General features: G+C 38.6%; 1 protein-coding gene across 4 annotated transcripts in view; it reads right to left on the bottom strand.

Moving 5' to 3' along the window:
* FUT9 (fucosyltransferase 9) overlaps positions 1 to 13,749 on the bottom strand; it is a 180,872-nt gene that overhangs the window by 9,377 nt on the left and 157,746 nt on the right. The gene's annotated exons all lie outside the window — the stretch shown is intronic.

A 13,749-nucleotide genomic window follows, 5' to 3' on the forward strand; every position in this document is an offset into this window, starting at 1 on the left:
TATGAATATTATAAAATTAAAATAAATGGATTCTTAAAAGAGTTATATTTCATGGAGAATAATTTTGATCTCATGAGTTTTAGCAGATTATAGCTAAAAAGATGAGTCAGGCTTTTATTTTTAAAGCATCTTCAAGGTTTTCCTCTTTGATATTCATGCTTCTTTATGAATATGAACACAAAGATATAATATACAATATATTTGCGAAACTGTTTCTTGATCAAATCCCTACAGATCCTCTCAAACTGATATTATTCTTCTCACGAAAATAATCAACTTCAGATTCATTAACATACTTCAAAATCTTGATAAAACTAGTGTGGAAATTAATGTTATTAATGTATTAAATGTTATTAATGTATTAAATGTTTCTTCCCAGAAAAAAGGGAGAAATTGTTCTTCATTTAATTACCTAAATTTACATGAAGGTTTAGAAAATCATATTCTTTTGCTATGTAGTTTTTCTCAAAGCATATGACATTCTCTGAGTAGTAAAGCTTAACTGTGAGTCCAAAGATTTGGGACATTGCATTCCAGAGCACTTCCAGAACAGAAATATCAGAATCAAAGACTGCAATTTACTGTAGTTTTTCAGTCCTGCAGTCAATAACATAAGAAAAGCCACAACAAAAAAAAAGCATGTCAAACATATCTAGGAATTAAATTATAAGTTAATCCTTGGGCTACAGAGAAAATTAGGAAGGGATCTCAACTATTTAGACTTAAATGATATTGAAGGCACTACATGCCAGATTTTGTGGTATGTTAAAACAGTTTCCTTCCTTAGAAGGAAATTTATAGGTGTGCACATTCTTTGGGAAATTAATTAACCAATTGGCCAATTCAAGAAGCTAGACAAAGAACAATGGCACCAAGCTAAAGAAATAAGAAGAAAAAAATTAAAGAATAGAAATCTGAGATGGTTAATAATGTCACAAGCTTTGAAAACATTAAGGCAAACTGCAGCAAGGGTAATAAAGAAAAAAGATAAATTCAAAGTTAATATCAAAAATGGTAAATAATTCTTGATTTAACATAGATAAAATTTAGAAACTACTGAGTAAATTTATGCTAATAAATTTGAAAGATGATTAAATAAATGGTTGTATTTTTACACAAATAGAGAAATATCAATATTGGCACAAGAAGAAACAAATTTAAGAAATGGAATTCATAAACGACAACTAAAAACGAACACTAGGGATCAAGATGGTGGACTAGAAACACTGCCAGACAGAGTGTCTCTGCAGAAAAGACAGATTCTAGCAGAAATTAGAAAAAAGAAGCAAGAAGACGAGTATACAGCGGACGAGGGTTAGAAGGAGGGTTACCTGAGACCATGGGAGACTCCACGGGAGGAGGTTGCAGAGGAGAACTGGAAGCAGAGACTGCAGGAGCAGCCCAGAGACCAGCAGGAAGGGTAGGTGGATTAGTCACCTACTGCATTTGGGACTGCTGGTGGGCTCCCCAGTGGGTGGAGAGACCTGAGGACACTAGCCCAGAGACGGCCACTGCCAGCAAGCGATAAGCCTGTAGTGGACTCAGCACCAGGCTCCCAAATCCCGCAGGGCGCCTCTATGTGCACAGACCTGAGCCGCGTGGCAGGCCCATATTGCCTCCTTCTCCCCTCCCCCGACCCTACCCACGGCTGCCCAAGAGATAATATAGCCACCAGCCGGAGGCACCTTCAGGGAACGGGACCTTCCCTTTTGGGAACCCACAGCTGACTAAGGGGAACTCAGACTGTGAGCTCCCTACCCACCAGCCCTCCCAGGTGCTGCTGGCAGGGTGATCCCAGGAGAATGGAGCAGACCCTGAAGCTTAGAGACATAGACCAAGCTTGGGCTCCCTGTGGGTGAATTGGGACTGGCACTGCTCTCCCTGGTGGGGATACAGTTCGAACTCTGGGACCCAGAGGTCAGACCTGCAGACCAGATCCCGTGCACCGAGGTCTCGCATTGCCCGGGGCACTGAAGGGATATATGTGAACAGCCTACTGAGGTGTGTGTGCCTCCAGGGGCAGATTAGCGTCCTAGAGGACAACCCTCCTCCCAAAAGGAGGCCTTACACCCAACCCAGGTGGCGTTCCCGTGCAGGGAACCTACCCACCGGCATCATAGTCCGGGGAGGTCTGGTGGCAGAGGCCCAGGAGTAGCTGAGGAGTTGGGGAGGGTGGAAAGAAGCGCGCTCCAGACTGCGGGTCTCAGACAGCCCCACCCCCACACACAGATTTTCTGATTGAGTGGGGCCATTCCAGCCCCTCCCTGACACCTTTTCCTGGAAGCAGAGAACAGAACTTTGACCCCTGCTAAAGGCATTGGTGGTGCCTGAGGGCAGGCTTACCAAACCCAGCTCCTCCCAGACTCTCTCCCAGACCAGTCCTCACTGAGGGGGAGAAAAGTACACACCTGGAAGTCCCAGGGCCCCACTGACCACCTGAGGTACTAGAGTACCTCTCCACAGGAACAAGAGCTGATAACAGGACACAAAAACAACAGCGTAGCCTGTCCCTCCAAGCAAGCGCCACCTACTGACAGGGAGGGCACCTTGCACACCCTTTTCAGGGCACCTACTGACTCATTATACAGGGAGTGGTCGAATCTCAACCACAGACACTACCTACTGGCTCAGAAACTAAACAAGGCATGTGAATACCCAAACAAAAACCTAAGGAAAAGAAACAATAACTGGTTGACATGGGAAGAAATCAGTGAAGGAACTCAGGAAATATGAAGAACCAAACGGAAAACACACCCTGAAAGAAGAGCACCAGCCCCCTAGAAACGGACACCAACCAAAATCAGGCAACCAATATGACAGAAGAGGAATTTCGTATGTGGATCATAACAACACTCACCGACCTGCAAGAACAAATCAATAACCAACACAAAGAAACCACAAAAAGCCTCCAGGACCTAGAACAAAAGTTCACTAAAGAAATAGACACAATGAAGAAAAGTTTAACCAAACTCCTGGAAATGAAGAGTCAACTCAGGGAACTACAAAATACAGTGGAAAGGCTCAAGAACAGGGTAGATCAAACAGAAGAAAGAATCTCAGAGAATGAAGATAACACCCTCCAACTAAATGAAATAGTCACAGAGATAGAGCAGAGAAACAAGAGAAAAGAGCAAAGCCTACAAGAGCTGTGGGATTATGTGAAGAAACCTAATGTGAGGGTCATAGGGTTACCAGAAGGGGAAGAAGACAACACTCAAGGGTTGGACAAGCTGTTTGAAGATATAATAGAGGAAAATTTCCCAGGCCTTGCTCAAAATCTTGATATACAAGTTCAAGAAGCTCAGAGGACCCCTGGGAGATTCAATGCAAACAGGAAGATGTCACGACATGCAGTCATCAGACTGACCAAAATATCAACTAAAGAGGCCCTTCTAAGAGCTGTAAGACGAAAGAAGCAAGTGACATACAGGGGAAAGCCAATTCGAATAACACCAGACTTATCTAATGAGACTTTACAAGCAAGGAGAGACTGGGGCCCCATTCTCACTCTTCTGAAACAAAACAATGCCCAGCCTAGAATCTTATTCCCTGCAAAACTAAGCTTCATATATGAAGGAGAAATAAAGACATTCTCAGACAAGCAAAGTCTCAGAGAATTCACCAAGACAATACCAGCCCTACAAGAAGTACTCAAAGGCCGGGTGTTGTGGCTCACACCTGTAATCCCAGCTCTCTGGGAGGCCGAGGCGGGCAGATTGCTCAAGGTCAGGAGTTCGAAACCAGCCTGAGCGAGAGTGAGACCCCGTCTCTACTATAAATAGAAACAAATTAGTTGGCGAACTATATATATAGAAGAAATTAGCCAGGCATGGTGGCTCATGCCTGTAGTCCCAGCTACTAGGGAGGCTGAGGCAGCAGGATTGCTTGAGCCCAGGACTTTGAGGTTGCTGTGAGCTAGGCTGATGCCATGGCACTCACTCTAGTGTGGGCAACAAAGCGAGACTCTGTCTCAAAAAAAAAAAAAAAAAAAGTACTCAAAACAGTGTTACACACGGAACACCATAATAAAAACTCATGAATATAAAAACAACCAAAAACCAAAGACTAAAAGCCAGATAATACAATGGCTCAAGAGAGAAATCAAAGCAACAACATCCAACCCAACAGAATGAACAGTAATCTACCTTACCTATCAGTTCTCTCAATAAATGTGAATGGCTTAAACACTCCACTCAAGAGACATAGGCTGGCTGAATGGATAAGAAAATATAGGCCAAGTATATGCTGTCTTCAGGAAACACATCTAACCTGCAAGGATACATATATACTAAAGGGTGGAGATCAGTATTCCAGGCAAGTGGAAGCCAAAAGAAGGCTGGCGTGGCAGTTCTAATTTCAGATGATTTAGTTTTTAAACCGACAAAAGTAGTGAAAGACAAAGAGGGTCATTATATAATGGTGAAGGGCACACTTCAACAAGAAGAGATAACAACTTTAAATATATATGCACCCAACTTAGGTACACCCAGATTCATAAAGCAAACCTTAGTGGATCTAAGCAAATGGATCAATAGCAACTCCATAATCACTGGAGATTTCAACACCCCACTGATGGCACAAGACAGATCCTCCAAACAGAAAATTAATAAAGAAATAATGGACTTAAACAAAACTCTAGAACAATTGGGTCTGACTGACAATTACAGGACATTCTACCAAAAATCCACTGAATATACGTTCTTCTTATCAGCTCACGGGATATTCTCTAAGATGGACCATATCCTAGGACACAAAGTAAATCTCAAGAAATTTAAAAAAATAGAAATCATACCATGTACCTTCTCAGATCACAGTGGAATAAAAGTGGAAATCAACCGTAAGAGAAACTCACATTTCTACACAAAATTGTGGAAATTAAACAACCTCCTACTAAATGATTACTTCATAAATGAAGAAATCAAGATGGAAATAAAAAAATTCTATGAAGAAAATGACAATGGAGAGACAAGTTATCAAATCCTCTGGGACACAGCTAAAGCAGTTCTGAGAGGAAAGTTTATCTCCATAAATGCCTATAACCAAAAGTCAAAAAGATCACAAATAGACAATCTAAGGAAACGACTCAAAGAGCTGGAAAAAGAAGAACAGACCAACCCCAAACCCAGCAGAAGAAGTGAAATCAACAAGATCAAATCAGAACTAAATGAAATTGAAAACAGGCAAGCTATTCAGGAGATTAATAAAACAAAAAGTTGGTTCTTTGAAAAAATAAACAAAATTGACACGCCATTGGCTAAGCTAACGAAAAGCAGAAAAGAGAAATCTCTAATAAGCTCCATCAGGAACAAAGAAGGAGATATCACAACTGATCCCAAAGAGATACAAGATACAATTTATGAATACTACAAAAATCTTTATGCACACACACTGGAAAATGTGGAGGAAATGGACAAATTTCTAGAAACACGCAGACTCCCTAGGCTCAACCAGGAAGAAATAGCTTTCCTGAACAGACCAATCTCAAGAGCTGAAATAGAAACAGCAATTAAAAATCTCCCTAAAAAGAAAAGTCCCGGTCCAGATGGTTTCACACCCGAATTTTACCACACTTACAAAGAAGAACTAGTACCTATCTTGCAGAAACTATTCCACAACATCCAGAAGAACGGAAACCTCCTCGCCACCTTTTATGAAGCGAATATTACTCTGACACCAAAACCATGAAAGGATGCAACAAAAAAGAAAACTACAGACCAATATCCCTAATGAATATAGATGCAAAAATTTTCAACAAAATCTTAGCTAACCGAATCCAGACGCTTATCAAAAAAATAATCCATCATGACCAAGTGGGCTTCATCCCAGGGATGTAGGGATGGTTCAACATACGTAAATCTATGAGTGCAATTCACCACATAAACAGAAACAAAAACAAAGACCACATGATTCTTTCAATAGATGCAGAGAAAGCTTTTGATGAAATTCAACACCCTTTCATGATATGAACACTTAATAAAATAGGCATAGAAGGGACATACCTAAAAATGATACAAACCATATATGACAGACCTATAGCCAACATCATACTGAATGGGGAAAAATTGAAATCATTCCCACTTATAACTGGAACCAGACAAGGCTGCCCACTATCTCCACTTCTATTCAACATAGTGCTGGAAGTCCTGTCTACAGTAATCAGATAGGAAAGTGGAGTTAAAGGTATCCAAATAGGGGCAGAAGAGATCAAACATTCACTGTTTGACGATGATATGATACTATATTTAAAAAACCCCAAAGATTCCACCAAGAAACTCCTGGAACTGATCAATGAATTTAGTAAAGTCTCAGGATACAAAATCAATCCACAGAAATAAGAGGCATTCATATATGCTAACAACAATCAAATTGAGAACCAAATCAAAGTGTCAGTTCCCTTCACAATAGCAACAAAGAAATTAAAGTACCTAGGAGTATACCTAACTAAGGAGGTAAAAGACCTCTACAGGTAGAACTATGAAGCACTGAGGAAGGAAATAGCAGAGGATGTAAACAGATGGAAATCCATACCATACTCGTGGATTGGCAGACTCAACATCATTAAAATGTCTATACTACCCAAACTGATCTACAGATTCAATGCAATACCTATTAAAATCCCATCAGCATTCTTCACAGATAGAGAAAAAATAATTTTACATTTCGTATAGAAGCAAAGAAGACCCTGAATATCAAAAGCAATTCTAGGCAACAAAAACAAAATGGGAGGCATTAATATGCCAGATATCAAACTATACTACAAAGCTGTCGTAATTAAATCAATATGGTATTGGCACAAAATTGGAATATGGACCAGTGGAACAGATGAGAACCCTGATATAAAACTGTCCTCATATAGCCATCTAATCTTTGACAAAGCAGACAAAAACATATGCTGGGGAAAAGAATCCCTTTTCAATAAATGGTGCTGGGAAAACTGGATAGCCACCTGTAGAAGGCTAAAACAGGACCCACACCTTTCACCTCTCACAAAAATCAACTCACGCTGGATAACAGACTTAAACCTAAGGTATGAAACTATTAGAATTCTAGAGGAAAATGTTGGAAACACTCTCCTAGACATCGGCCTAGGCAAAGAGTTTAAGAAGAAGTCCCCAAAGACAATCACAGCAGCAACAAAAATAAATAAATGGGGCATGATCAAATTACAAAGCTTCTGCACAGCCAAAGAAATAGTCATGAAAGTAAACATACAACCTACAGAATGGGAGAAAATTTTTGCATCCTATGCATCCGATATGCGGCTGATAACTAGAATATACTTAGAACTCATGAAAATCAGCAAGAAAAAATCAAATAACCCTATTAGAAAGTGGGCAAAGGACTTGAACAGGAACTTTTCTAAAGAAGACAGAAGAATGGCCAACAAACATATGAAAAAATGCTCAACATCTCTAATCATCAGAGAAATGCAAATCAAAACCACAATGAGATATCACTTAACTCCAGTGAGAATGGCCTTTATCAAAAAGTCTCCAAACAATAAATGCTGGCGTGGATGCAGAGAGAGACAACACTCCTACACTGCTGGTGTGACTGCAAACTAGTTCAACCTCTGTGGAAAGCAATATGGGGATACCTTAAAGCGATACAAGTGAATCTACCATTTGATCCAGCAATCCCATTGCTGGGCATCTACCCAAATGATCCAATGACACTCTACAAAAAAGACAACTACACTCGAATGTTTATAGCAGCACAATTCATAATCGTGAGGCTGTGGAAACAGCCCAAGTGTCCATCAATCCAAGAATGGATTAATAAAATGTGGTATATGTATACCATGGAGTACTATTCAGCTCTAAGAAACAACGGTGATATAGCACATCTTATATTTTCCTGGTTAGAGCTGGAACCCATACTATTAAGTGAAGTTTCCCAAGAATGGAAAAACAAGCACCACATTTACTCACCAGCAAATTGGTATTGACGGAGCAGCACCTAAGTGGACACATAGGTACTACAGTAATAGGGTATTGGGCAGGTGGGCGGGGTGAGGGGGGCGGATATATACATATATAATGAGTGAGATGTGCACCATCTGGGGGATGGTCATGCTGGAGACTCAGACTTGTGGGGGGAGGGGAGAATGGGCATTTATTGAAACCTTAAAATTTGTACCCCCATAATATGCCGAAATAAAACAAAAAACTAAAACCAAAACAAAAACAAAAAAACGAACACTAGGCCTAGATGGTTTTGCAGGAGTGATATCAATGAGTAAATGAATAGAGAATACTGCCTCACTTTTTTTAAAAAAACAATTCATTATACAAAATAGGAAAGAAGGAATTAACCTTACCTAATTTTATGAGGCCAATTATAATCTTGTTACCCATACAATATACAGAAAATTTTTAAAAAAGTCAATTGCACTTATGAACATATGCAAAAGCACAAAAAATTATCCATAAAGAGTATTGGAAATATGATGAAATTCAAGAGTACACTTTGGGAGTTTAGTTACATTTGATCTTACCTTATAAATTTAACTAATTGGACAATCTCTCAATTCTGTCCAGACCCTAAGATTTACAGACTTACAAATCTTATTGGAAAGGTCGCCTTTTCACTGGTAAAACATTAACCTTTAATATGCATGGGCATTAAAGGTTGTCTGTTTACTTTTTATGAGACCAGTGTTTAATGGTTTTTAGAAATTCTAATTGAAAGTTTCCTTAAATCCTTTTAAAATTGAAATGCAATGGCAAAACCTCTCTAAATAAATGATGTTAGTTCAATATAATCAGGTTACAACTGTAATAGCCACTATTTAATAAACACTCACTCTCTGCCAGGCTTTGTGCCAAACACTTTACACACATCATTTCCTTTAATCCTCCTAGAACCCCTATGAAGGAAATCTTTTCCCACTCCTTCACAAATGAGAAAGTTGAAGACCGGAGATACAAGTAACTAGCTTAACCATTGAGTTGTGCTCTCTTGCCTTCTATAATCTTCTTTGAACAAATAATACAAATATCAATAATTCATTTGCATTTGGTACCTCCAGTTTTGTTGTTTGATTTTCATGCTATCTACCCTTTACTCTATCACTAATGACTATTTACCTATGAGTTAAATTTAGACCAATTTCTCTTAGAAGTAACAATATCTGGCACTTACATGGTACTTATTAGTGCAAAACACTGATTGGAACACTTATATTAACTCTCTCACACACATACACACACACACACACACACACTCATATTTCCAAAGAAACTGAGGCCCAAAATAGTTAAGAAACTTGCCCAGAGTCACTCAGCTTATAAGTGGCAGAGCACACTTTTAAACCCAGGCCATCTGGCTCCAGAGTCTGTGTATTTGATGATGTTTTAGATCATTGATTCCCCAGATTGCAAGCATTATCTTGGTGATACCAGAATGTAAACTCCAAGAGGAGCTTTGTTTTCTTCACTGATGTATTCTCATCACCAGAATAAAGTAGGTGCTTAATAAATGCTATATGTTATGTAAATGAATATGTGAATTGCTAAGTCTCATTTATGTGCCATGCTTGGTAGGTAACCAGATACACAAAAATGAACAAAATATGAAGGAATGAATATGTACTTTGTTGCCTTCTCTGTGCCTCTCTTTAACACATAACCTGCTATGAAATAACTACCATTAAAATGGATATATGTGTCATCCTACCACTAGATGAGCAAAATCTCCCAGTTTTGCCACTCTGTTGAGTGTCAAATTTGGCATTTACCCAGAATATTGGAGTCCCATGCCTCTTTTTTAGCCAAATGAGGAAAAATCGGTCACTAGGCAGAAACAGTGTTTCTTCTACTTCGTGGTTTTCAGTCTTCCTGCTTCCTGGACATTTTGTATTACTTGAGGTTCTTCTTATTAACTCTCTGCACTGCCCTCTCCCCTCAATTTTTCACTGCTGTCAGGGTCAATTACTAAATAATAGGGGCAGTTACTCAGTAAACCTCTGGTTTGTACAGAACTGTCAGAAAAGTTTGCCTCTTAGGGCCAAATTGACACTCCTTGACAGGAACCTTTTCACCTATTCCTCATAACTAAAATTTGGATGGATACTCAACATGTCTTGAATCAATACAACTTATTTTTAAAACACCTTCAGCAGTGTTAATATAGCTCCCACAAGAGCAGGTTTTAACAGTAAATAGGATAATTAAACCTTTTCAATTATTTTTAGTAGTTTCAGTACTATCAAAGAATATAATTTAAAGACTTTTCTATTAAAAATAATAGAATCTTACTGCTTGACAAGACTTGGTATGCATATGATTCAGTTTTTCATTAAGAGATTACCTCTCGTTATTCTTTAAGAATGCTCTACTGAATGTTAAAGAAAGGAAGAGAACTTCACATAGAAAAACTTGGAGTTGTGATTCTCAAACCACATATACATGTTAAGGTATTGAGGAGAAAAATGTGAAACTAAGGAGTACAGGAGGCTTCTTCAAGGAGTAGTAATTCTACTCTAAGTTTTGTTTTTTAGGGGAGGAGGGTATTTAATCCTTTAAATGGAAAGAACAGAAGCACACACTATAGACTAGAATTCATTACTTGGCTAAAACTTGAATATAAAGCTTGCCACTTAGGGCTTGATTCTACATTGCAGCCACTCCCTGTCTCTTCTACGGACCTCTCCTGCATCACACCAGGAGGGCAGAAGGGTTGGAAGAGATTTTCCCTCATGTCATTAGGAGTACTTGGGTCAACATATTTGACAATCACTGTGTAGTACACTTACTTTCTATTTTTTTATTTTTTTAGTTGCATGATCAAACCATTCCTAGTAAGACTTTTGATTACCAGTGAAGATATGTAAAAGACACAGACTATCTGAACAGAACTTTGGATCAAGTTGGGGATCATCACATCAATTCATGTGGACTCCAAAGACCAGAAATGAATCACTGACAAATTGAAGGGTGGATTAAAGTTAGTGAAGGCCTCAGAAACTGCCTTAGAAACAAAGTTTCTCTCTGACCATCTCCTGTCTTCCTATCTTTTGCCCTCATTCCTTCCCGAGGCAAGCCATAGAAACTAGAATTCCTCTTCCCCAAGGCATCATAGCCACAAGAAATCCTTTTCCCCGAACCCAGCCATAAAGCTCAAACACATTAATTTTCCCCTGCCTTTCTGTGTAAGAACTTGTAAAGAAATTTTCTGACTTACCTAGTTTGACGTAGATCATAAGACCTCCATTTCAGAAAGGGTCCTGCCTCATACAGGAAGGAAGGAATGCTACAGAGAGGCCAAGAAGAATCTAAACAGACAGGTCTTGCTGGGTTTCCCCACTCAGGGTAATAGCATTAGATCATTCCCTTTTTGTTTAGTCATATTTCTCATGGCTGTCAATTCTTCATTGAATCTGAGCATGAAAATGGATAGTTTTTCTTATATCTTTGGGCCTTCATTCTGATAATTCCTGTGTCACAGTAAACTATGATCAAATAAATGTGTTTTGCTTTTCTCTTGTTAACCTGTCTTTGTTTTAGGGATGTTTCTTCCCCCATATGAGATGGAGGAAACGAAGCACCCCCTTTCCCTTCCTACACTGGCAGTCACTCTCCATTATTCTGATAATAGCACACCTATTTCCTATTCAAATATTACTTTTCCTCTCTGTGCAATCTTTGTGTTTACAGAGTGAGGTATCTTCCCCTTCCCTAACCAGTGTTGAGTAGGGAATCCACGTCATTCGAACTCTCTCTGTGACTTTAAAACTTGAGTGGAAGGGCCAAGGGTGAAAAATGTCTGAGCTAATTAATAACAGTGGATTTTCTAAGAAGATAATGATGTAAACTCTGCTACCCAGGTCTATGGAGCTGCATTGCATCCCATCTTTCTTTGCTGGGTTCTTTAGGTATTCTATCAGTTTCAAGAGCTACTTCATAACCTTCCAATAACTAGTTATATTAGTTACAATTGATTTTTTTGTTTAAAACAAACACAAAAAACCCATAAACTCCAGCCAAAATAAGCAGAAAATTCACCTGATATTCTCCTTTTCTTTTTCTCCTCTCTTCCCAAGAGTTAAAGTATGTAACTTGAATCCTTCAAAATATATCCATATTTATTTGGATTTTCAAAAACCAACCAGACAAAAAAATACTGTATATAAACTCTCAAAACCTCAAACAAATTGTTTCACACTATGCAAGCCATTGACTCCACTCAGAGTTTAGGTATTTGGTGGTGTTGTCTCTCAACTGTTAGTGATCTGTTTAGGCAGGTTCAAAGAATGACGTACTCCTCATATAATCATTATGATCTATAGTATCATATTTATTATAAGACTTTACAAAAGTCTTCTGAATACTACATTGAATGTTCATAATTGAAATTTTCCTAGCTTATTTTTTTATTTTTTGGTTGTGTCTTTGTTATTGTTTCATTTTGCTTTCACTCTTCCCTGTGATTTTTATGCTAAGAACAGTTATAAGATTAAAAAAAAAGCTTTATAATTCTACTATTATTATATACACCAAATTATATTTTGCCTTGAAGTATTATAAAACTTTATATATTCATCACCTCACTTTCAAAGATTCCTTTGAAACTTCAAATTCCATTTTACTTCTCTCATGGGCATTCTTTCTCTAAGTTCCCACAATTTTCCCCATTAGGTTCTGAGCCAAATGGGTCTGCCTTTGGGAGAAATGCCATTTACTTTTTGGCAAGAAGACACTGGTTAGTCTCTAGAATACTATTAAATTTGTGTTTCTAAACCTTTCTCACAGATCCTTAGATATAGTCTCTGGTATTTCCAAGGATAAGCCTGTTGTATTTCTTCAAAACCTGAGGAAGTTGCCACCAAGTGATACCAATTTTGGTCACCAATGCTTTTTCTGAACATTTCTTGGAACATTCTGTAGCACATACTAACAATTCTATGACTTATTTCTGCAGTGGTTTTATCTTTGGACAGCCTAATGAATGTCTTGTTCTTTTTTTTTCTTATTTTGCTTTCATTTGTGTCTCAGACATTTGTTTCCACTGGCGAGAGAGCTGCCAAGTGCTACTTTTCCTACACTGAAAATTCCTTTATTTTGGACACTTTCTACATTCACTCTCTTTGAATTTTTCTTTTCTATTGAGGGATTAGCTGGTTTTAGTTTGATCTTTCATGTGCTCTATCTCATCTCTACTCAATCACTAGTTTTTAATTGCTGTCTTTATTTACATTAGAATCCCTATTTACTGGCTTTAGCTGCAACTAGAGCCATCAGATCTGACTCTGAGCCCAAGTGTAATCTGGCTCATGTTCCACCCACCCATGGGGAATGCCACAGATAGGGCCAGGGGGTGCCTTTCTGGCATTTTCCCTGAACATATTTTCTAGCACCCTTTGAGCCCAGTAGTCTTTCATAACTTGGCTGTTGGCACCAGCCCTTTCTATGATTATTGTCCAGTTTCAGCCCGTGGCACCTAGCCAATGAAGGCCAACGGAACCTTTGAAATAAAAACTCCAAACTCTCATTTGGGGCTGATGTATTACTATTTTTTTCTAACTGTAAAGATGAGAATGCTTTCCTTCTGGGATGATAAGAGAGAACAATTAACCCAATGAATTCTCCTTGACATCTCCCTCTCATACCCAACCTAGCACTGAATCCTGACAATTTTACCTGCTATATATTCCTTACTTTAGTTGACTTCTCTCCATTTCCCTAGATTAAATGTCTATCATCTCTTGTATGGAATACTGACACTGCTTTCTAAGTGGTCCACCTGGCA

This window comes from Microcebus murinus, chromosome 5, assembly GCF_040939455.1.
Source record: "Microcebus murinus isolate Inina chromosome 5, M.murinus_Inina_mat1.0, whole genome shotgun sequence".
NCBI classification, from domain to species: Eukaryota; Metazoa; Chordata; class Mammalia; order Primates; family Cheirogaleidae; genus Microcebus; species Microcebus murinus.